General features: G+C 42.0%; 1 long non-coding RNA gene across 1 annotated transcript; it reads right to left on the reverse strand.

The window, feature by feature from the left end:
• Nucleotides 1-5,917: 5,917 nt before the first annotated feature.
• On the reverse strand, nucleotides 5,918-6,474 carry LOC116376229 (uncharacterized). The gene is made up of 3 exons (XR_004211630.1): nucleotides 6,268-6,474; nucleotides 6,140-6,170; nucleotides 5,918-6,023 (listed from the first exon to the last, which is right to left on the reverse strand). It is a non-coding gene; the product is annotated as an uncharacterized LOC116376229 (long non-coding RNA).
• Between the last annotated feature and the right edge of the window lie 2,551 nt (nucleotides 6,475-9,025).

The following is a 9,025-nucleotide window of genomic DNA, read 5'->3' on the forward strand; positions in this document are numbered from 1 at the left end:
CAGGTTTTTTTTTTATGTAAAAAAATATATCTTATTTACATTGATATTCAGACCCTTTGCTATGAGACTCGAAATTGAGCTCCGGTGCATCTTGTTTCCATTGATCATCCTTGAGATGCTTCTATAATTTGATTGGAGTCCACCTGTGGTAAATTCAATTGATTGGACATGATTTGGAAAGGCACACCTGTCTATATAAGGTCCCACTAGTGCCAGTGCATGTCAGAGCAAAAAGCTAGAGCTCCGATACAGCATTGTGTCAAGGCACAGATCTGGGAAGGGTGCCAAAACATTTCTGCAGCATTGAAGGTCCCCAAGAACAGTGGCCTCCATCATTCTTAAATAGAAGAAGTTTGGAACCATCAAGACACTTCCTAGAGTTGGTCGCTCGGCCAAACTGAGCAATCAGGGAGAAGGATCTTGGTCAGGGAGGTGACCAAGAGCCCGATGGTCACTCTGACAGAGCTCCAGAGTTCCTCTGTGGAGATGGGAGAACTTTCCAGAAGGACAACCATCTCTGCAGCACTCCACCAATCAGGCCTTTGGGGTAGAGGGGCCAGACCAAAGCCACTCTTCAGTAAAAGGCAGACTAGTCAGGATTGAGGGAAAGATGAACGGAGCAAAGTACAGAGAGATCCTTGATGAAACCCTGCTCAGGAACTCAGACTGGAGCGTAGGTTCACCTTCTAACAGGACAACGCAGGAATGGCTTCGGGACAAGGCTCTGAATGTCCTTGAGTGGCCCAGCCAGAGCCTGGACTTGAACCCGATCGAACATCTCTGGAGAGACCTGAAAATAGCTGTGCAGCAACGCTCCCCATCCAACCTGACAGAGCTTGAGAGGATCGGCAGAGAGAAATGGGATAAACTCACCAAATACAGGTGTGCCAAGCTTGTAGCGTCATACCCAAGAAGACTCAAGGCTGTTATTGCTGCCAAAGTTGCTTTAACAAAGTACTGAGTGAAGGGTCTGAAAACATATGTAAATGTGATATTTTAATACATTTGCAAAAAAATCAAAAATCCTGTTTTCGCTTTGTCATTGTGGTATTGCGTGTAGATTGACGAGAAAAAAAAACATTTAATCAATTTTAGAATAAGGGATCTGAATACTTACCGAAAGCACTGTGTCTTATGCAACCGTGAGATCCTGTCATTGGTGTCAAGTTCCACTTTAAACTCTGATCTGAATGGGGAGAGGTCAGATGGACCTTGAACAAGGCCTTAAAATAATGTTCCAGTAGGCCTATTATTATAACAACGTCTGTATATGGGCTGGTAATTTTATGTATTACATTTCTATCTTCCTATTCTGCACCAAACTTCAAGGCTTTGTACATGCTCTGTGAATCATTAGCACCCCACTCAATTTTGCGACGAGGTAGCCTGCCTTGTCCTCGATGCTAGCGTAAATAGTAGCCTAATAATAAACATAAACCTTATTTAAATATCTTGGTTATTCTGTCCTAATGTTTAGCAAAATACAGTCTTTGGTGTGGACTAAGAGTCGTCTGCACTATGCAGTAGCTGACCGGCTTGCTTTTAGCTTAGCTAGCTAGTTGATTGGGGGACAGAAAGTCATGTTCCGCTAGCTGTCAAAATAGCTCTACCTAGCAAACGTTAGCTGACTTGCTATTGTTGTCTGTTAGCTAGCTATCTCTAGAAAGAGTGGGAATCTCCAGTTGTCATGTGACAAGGAGTTGTCATGATAGCACAAACAGATCTGGCACCAGGCTACATTGGTAGCTAACTAACAAATGTGCGTAACCGCGACATTCAAACGAGGCTACAAAGAAAACTAATGGGACTGTGTTGATGTCAAAATCGGGGGTGTGAACTAGGTTTCTATTAAAGTGTTGATCGACATGGTAATGGCCCTATAGTATTGGAGAAAAGTTGAAAAAAAACTGACCCTCCGTTACATCTTGACGTGTCATGTCGTAACGTCCAGCACGCATAAAGCTACTATTTATGTCTTACAATCTCTCTCCACCAGGTGTAGAACTTCTCTCATCGTTTAAAAACAAGAAATGGACAGTGACGGGGGTAAGGGGGGAATACCTAGTCATTTTATTCGTCATCATTGCATGCGATTCATTCTCAAAGCCGCTGTTTACTTCTAAGATCCCTTTAGCACCGCCCTAAAAACTTGATTCAAATTTGACACAAACTTTCAAATAGGTATGTAATGACACATCATATAAACTCTTTATAGTGTTTTATTTACATTTTAGAGGTGATAAGTTGTACAGATCGAGTGAAAAAAGCCATTTTCCCACACGACATCTGTCCTTCTCACTATCACGCATTAGTTTCGCTTCCCCACCCGCCATTTTTAAAAAGACCCGACGGGGCTCAATGCCTGCTTGAATTATGCAGAAACGGGCAGTGTTTAGGTCATGTAATTGATTTTTTTGGAAAGGGGAGAAATGGTGCTTTAGAATGGTATTGACATTACAGTTGATCTGGAAGTATTTTGGGCGCTAAAATAAGGGCAATTGTACGGACCAAGACGATTTACGAGTTTACGTGAGTGTTAGCTTGCCCAAGAAAGCTTGTATACAGAACCTCCATAGCCAGCTATTAAAATGTGATTTATTTTGACAAGTGCTGTGTTCGAATACGCATACTACATAATTTTAAAAACCTTTTATTTATATTTATTTATAATGAGTATATAGTATTAGTTCATTAGAGTATACTGTAAACGAACGGTAACCTTTCAGTTGTGTACTTGCGCTTTGCTTGTCTACCGGAAGTTGATGCTGTTGCAATACAACTTCTTGCTAGCTTGTTAGCTTAACAAATTACTAGCTAGACATCTTAAGACTTCATTAAAAATGTCCGTTGAGAACACACAATGACTCTAACACTTAGCTAAGCTAAGAATAACGTGAATAATCAAGTCAATAAGTGTTTTCCTCCATCTGTATTTAATGATTCATTATTTGTGTCCATTCCTATGTTAAACTATATACCACACACAACTTAATTACCATTGCCTCTGGCGGCAACTCGCCACAACTTGTAGTCAGCGCTGTCTCTCTGTAGCCATGTATTTTGTTTTCATGCCAGCTGTATATGTTGTGCTGGTGTTAATGATCAGCTACAATCAGTTGGCTGTTCAGAGGACCGATGCTGGAAGGAGGAGGTGAAGACAGGAGGCTGGTTAAAGGAGGGTGTTGTATTCTCCTCGACCAAAAGGCAAAAGCAGGCCACATGTAAGTCAATTATTACTGGTCTGTATGTAGCAAATTTCATTCACAATTTGATACATCCACTTGGACTATATTAGAACATGTATGCCTGTCATAGCAAGTATAATTTAGTGTACCTTAAAGCCTACATTCAATAATGTACATATGTCAGAATAGGCCTACATATCAAATAATGTGAAAGCTATTTATTTAGTTTCAATTTGGTAAAGTTGCCTTTTCTCATCAGACTGGTGGCAGAGGACCCTACTGTGTGCTAAGTCCCAATGTGACCAACCTGAGGGTGTATTTGGACTACCTGGAACTCAAGCCCCACTTCGGAATGACCCAACCCTCTTTTGACAGCCTGTTAGAGGTCTTGCACCAAGAAGACCAGGATCATGGCTGGGGCAAGACCTTGGAAAGCCTCATGTTTTTCTACTGGATGGCTAGTGCCACTTCGTATAGTGTCCGAGGCATTTGATGTCATCCCCAGGGTCAGTGGTGTGCTCATGAAGAGGGTCATCTGCATTTCATCTTGTGATGGAAAATGGGAGGTTGGTGAGCAATTCACTCAAAAATCACAGTTCCCTGCAATTCAAAAGGTTGCTGGCGCTATTGCTGGATGCCACATCAGGATTAAGCTCCCTGCTGTAACAGCCCTGTGTATGTTCAGAGCCTGTAACCACCCCAAGGTTGGTGTCTCTTCGGGGATGGTGGGTATCCCTGCCTGGTGGAGCCCATCTGTCTGACACCCTACAGGCAACCAGTGAGGGGTGCAGTGGAGGCCACCTACGATGCAAAGCATTCCAAGGTGAGGAATGTGGCATTCCATCTTCATGAAGGCCCTGGAGGTGAAGCCTAGCTTTGTGCCTAAGGTGGTTGCACTCTGTGCTGCACAACGTCTGCCTCAGCAACGAGGACATTGTGGAGCCTGAGGCCTCGTGAGAGGATGATGATGGAGACCTGGACCAACCGCCGCAGCAGAATGTGGATCAACTGCGGGACCAGCTCACAGCATCAGGAGTGGGCAATGTTGCAGCACCAGCTAACCCCATCCCAGGTGACCAACTACTGGAATCCCCCCCCAGTAGAAAACCCTTACACACACCCTGTTTAAAATGTAATTGTTGATTCCTAAATCAATCTATCACCCGTGTTCACATATTACATTTTTGTAATATTCAAAATCTTAAATTCTATTCTGTTGTTCGTGTGTACTGGAGCTCTTTTAAGAGCTTTGTGGCATAAAACGTGATGTTTTTGTTTAATACAATTTTCTAGAATATCAAGCTGTGTGGAGCTTCCATTTCTATATAAAAAAAACATCCACTTAATGCCACTTTTTAATCATTTAATTTCAAAAAACGTTTTTATATTACCGCTGGCAAATATTAAAGTAAATCAATAATCCCAGTGGATAAAAAAACTAAAACAAACTTTTTGTTATATAAAGGCCTCCAATCAAACTTATTTTATGAAGCCCTTCTTACATCAGCTGATGTCACAAAGTGCTGTACAGAAACCCAGCCTAAAACTCCAAACAGCAAGCAATGCAGGTGTAGAAGCACGGTGGCTAGGAAAAACTCCCTAGAAAGGCCAGAACCTAGGAAGAAACCTGGAGAGGAACCAGGCTATGAGGGGTGGCCAGTCCTCTTCTGGCTGTGCCGGGTGGAGATTATAACAGAACATGCCCAAGATGTTCAAATGTTCATAGATGACCAGCAGGGTAAAATAATAATAATCACAGAGGTCAGCACCTCAGGAGTAAATGTCAGCTGGCTTTCATAGCCGATCATTCAGAGTATCTCTGCCGCTCCTGCTGTCTCTAGAGAGTTGAAAACAGCAGGTCTGGGACAGGTAGCACGTCTGGTGAACAGGTCAGGGTTCCATAGCCGCAGGCAGAACAGTTGAAACTGGAGCAGCAGCATGGCCAGGTGGACAGGGGACAGCAAGGAGTCATCAGGCCAGGTAGTCCTGAGGCATGGTCCTATGGCTCAGGTCCTCTGAGAGAGAAATAAAGAGAATTAGAGCGAGCATAATTCAATTCTAACAGGACACTGGATAAGACCAGGAGAAACACTCCAGATATAACAAACTGACCCTAGCCCCCAGACACATAAACTGGAGGCTGAGACCAGAGGGCTCGGGAGATACTGTGGCCTTGTCCGACGATACCACCAGACAGGGCCAAACAGGCAGGCTATAACCCCACCCACTTTGCCAAAGCACAGCCCCCAACACCCTCAACAGTCTATCCTCCCTGTCTATTCTCGTCTTCTCCACATCTATTTTCCTCATCCATCATTCTCCTGTACTCATCTTTCTTTTTTCCTTTTCTCTCTTCTCTTTTTATCGCCTCTTCCCCTCTCTTCTCATCGAGAGTGCTGGCCTGCCTTTCTCTTCATCTCTGTCCTGCATCTCTGAGTAGTGTGACCCACTCTGACTCTCTCCTCATTTTGGGAGTTCTCTCCTCTTTCACCCTCTCCCTCTTCTCCTGCACTTTTCTGGAAAACACCACTACCTCCTGGCTGGATGAGGCAACTATAACAGGTGGTGTAATTGCAGGCCTGCTGCCAATTGCCTCATATATGGCATGTACCATTACCAGGAGGCAGTGTTGCTCTCCCCTCCCTCTGTATTCACCCCAGTTTGGGGGCACTTCAAATCCTTAAAGAAACAGTTTGGGCACAAACAGCCAAAAAATGCTGCACTCACCATACAACCGGGACATGATGTAGATATTGAGACATTTTAGATGCCTTTGAGGTTCTCCCATTTTTTTTTCTTTATCCAGGCTGCAGCCACCTTCCCCTCCAGACAGTACTCCTGCACAGAACCAGATCATAAAAGCTGCAGTAATTTAACTGTCTTGACATAACCATCAGTCTGTTTGCATGTGATTGTTAATGTTAGATAACGTTCCCAGAAATTCAGCTACTTACGCAAGCCCCTTCACGGCCGTATGCCTCTTTCCTGTGAACCGGAATTCGTTATTTGAAAAGTCACACATTTTTATTACATTGCTTAACATTTTATATTTAGTTCATTGTTATTTCGATTTTGTACTTACATTTTTATCTGCTCTCATTGGACTTATTTTCTGCCATTTTCTTCAAATGTGAAAATGTTGTGAAGTCACGCCCATTTTCTGAAGAATTGCATTATGGGCCCTAGAAGTACAGAAATAGTGTCCACTGCGTGTATACTTTGTATTTTGGAGAATTTAATATGACATCTGGGAACTTTGGCATACTAAATATATCCATACTGTCATGACTCTCCTGTGAGGATCCAAAGATCAGGTTACAATGGATCAGCGTCTACAGAGCCCTCTCACCCGCAGAGGGGAGGGGGGATAGGTGTGGGGGTTTTATGACACCTCACGTCAATCGTAAATTGTAGCAGCAGACGACTCCTTTTGGTCTCTAGTATTGGTGAATGGAATCACTTTGTTACAGAAGGTTTTGCTGCCCCAAAACTCTTAACATCCAACAGTGAACACTGGGACCATATATTTCAGTAGCCAAATGTGGGGAATGATGAGAGATGGAATATGAGAAATTAATTTTGTGATGTCATTAAATGGTATGAAGTGATACAATGAAAATATTTTAACTTGAAGAGCTTTCACACTGTGTATATCAGTTTTACATTATTTACGCTGTGTAGGACATATCAAGGATGAAGATAATATTTTTGTTAAGATAGGAATGTGATTTTAGATTTCTAATGAGATCATCGTTTTTTATTATGTTTTGCCCCGTAACTAGCCACGCCTGAGGGACCACAGAGAGCATGTCCAGGTCGCAATTGTAAATGAGAACTTGTTCTCAACTTGCCTACCTGGTTAAATAAAGGTAAAATAAATAAAATAAATAAATGTCAGCATGACAAAACGCCCCTTTTTACCCAAGTGTATAAAAGACTGAGTTAAGAATTAACATACTAGACTAGAAGGACCACAAGCTGCAGCTACTTCTCCATTGGTCACGATCCTGAACATCAACGAGTTGAAGATTACAAAGTAGCCTCTAACAATCAATGTTACGGTTGAGTAGCTGTTGTAAGTACCGTATCTAAGAAAGTGAATTTAAGTAGGACCATCCGGTTATTCTGTTCAAATCACCATCGTCGACTACACTGCTCTCATCACAACTCTGGGGATCATCGATACGGCTGATATGCTGTCCTCAGAATACCACTGTTCCAGAACAATTGAAAGTAAACACAGACAACTAAGGAGAAGGACGTTGTCCACAAGTGGTCACAATCAGAGCCTTACGAACTATGGAATAGGCCCAATCGAGCCCTTTTCACAAAGCGGAACACATTTCACGAAAACCTGTGTCCAAGACCTTCAACAAGTAAATACATGCATTACTTATTTCGTGGAAAATTGCAAGATTATGTTATAGTGCTTGAAAGATTATATTATAATCAGTGTATTGCATTAGAATGGTTGTTTTATTCGACAGAATAGAATCTGTCGACTATTGTGTGTTCCACTGAGGATGGGCCTCAGAGAGCACTGACAGAGGAGATTTATGTCTTTGGCCAATAAAGCCTAAAGAGCATTCCAGATAGTGAGGTAATGTTTTTGTACTATGAAGTACCAGGAACGAGATTAGAACCTCGTTTTAGAGACCAAACTGAACAATAATTTATAGCTAATGCTATCTGGCTATGGGATACTCCTCTCTCTCTCTCAAGTAAAAGTCTTTCTTTGTGAACTGTTCCTAAGATCTGTGGTTTGTCATGTCGACTAGGGGGGTGTATCTTGGCTATAAAAGATCTTGGTATTCTTTTGGAGGGACTCTCGGAATTCATTATAGACACTGAATTGATCTGAGAGGCAAAGGGCTATTGTGAAGCTCATATTATTAAAGATGAAGTTTAAGTATAACTCTGGTGTGTGTGGTTTGTAACTCTCCTCATTTGGTAATACAGGAAATTGCCACAACACTTCTTACCCACTTCTTACCCAAACAGGCGGCAGTTCGGGTATTAGGATTACTGTAAGCGTGGTTCCTAAATGTATCCAAGTGTTGTCTCTCTTTAACTCACCATCTTTTGTAACAAGTGTCATATTGCTGTTTTTATCGTATTATGTTTCTAATCAATAACCTATACAGTGTGTGTATCCTGTTATTTAATTTGTTGTACTTTTTCTTTCAATATTATCAATTGACTGCAATTTTAGAACAATAGAACACATGCAATTGATTTGCTGTACATCACAAATATATACATACACACATAAAATAGGCTACATCACATGTATAAGACCCATGTTAAGGGTTACCTCAGTAGTTGGTTGAGTGAAAATGTCCCTTCTGCTCCTTGACTGAATTCATTCTAAATGTTTAGTCTGTTGTTGCTCTCCTCGTGAGGCAATCCAGGTGTGCATTTGTCAGTCTGTTACTCTGTTTTGGTTTCACAATGTTGACTGTTGAAAATGTTGCTTCCCATCAGTAAGTGCTTACAAAAAATGTCACCATTTGCACACACTGCTTCAGAAGTGGATACTCTGTGTCTGACAAGGCTCCAGGAATGGGTAACACCCAGTGGCAACCCGTCATTCAGGGCATGTACTTTCTTAGGTTAAAAAAAGGGGTGTTATCCAGTGGGGGGGGGGGGGGGGCTTGTCTGTTTTGCTTGTTATTTTGGCATCAATACATGTCACATATCAGTTGGCAAACAATGTAAAAACAAATACATATAATTGAGTTAATAAAGCCACCTACGAACATGGTCTCTTTTTTTGTTTTCTTGAGTAAGGCAGCTCCAAAATGCAGGCGTTTCAGCCTAGTTCAGTGCCTTCTGTGGTG

The sequence above is a fragment of the Oncorhynchus kisutch genome, linkage group LG11, assembly GCF_002021735.2.
Source record: "Oncorhynchus kisutch isolate 150728-3 linkage group LG11, Okis_V2, whole genome shotgun sequence".
Lineage (NCBI taxonomy): Eukaryota > Metazoa > Chordata > Actinopteri > Salmoniformes > Salmonidae > Oncorhynchus > Oncorhynchus kisutch.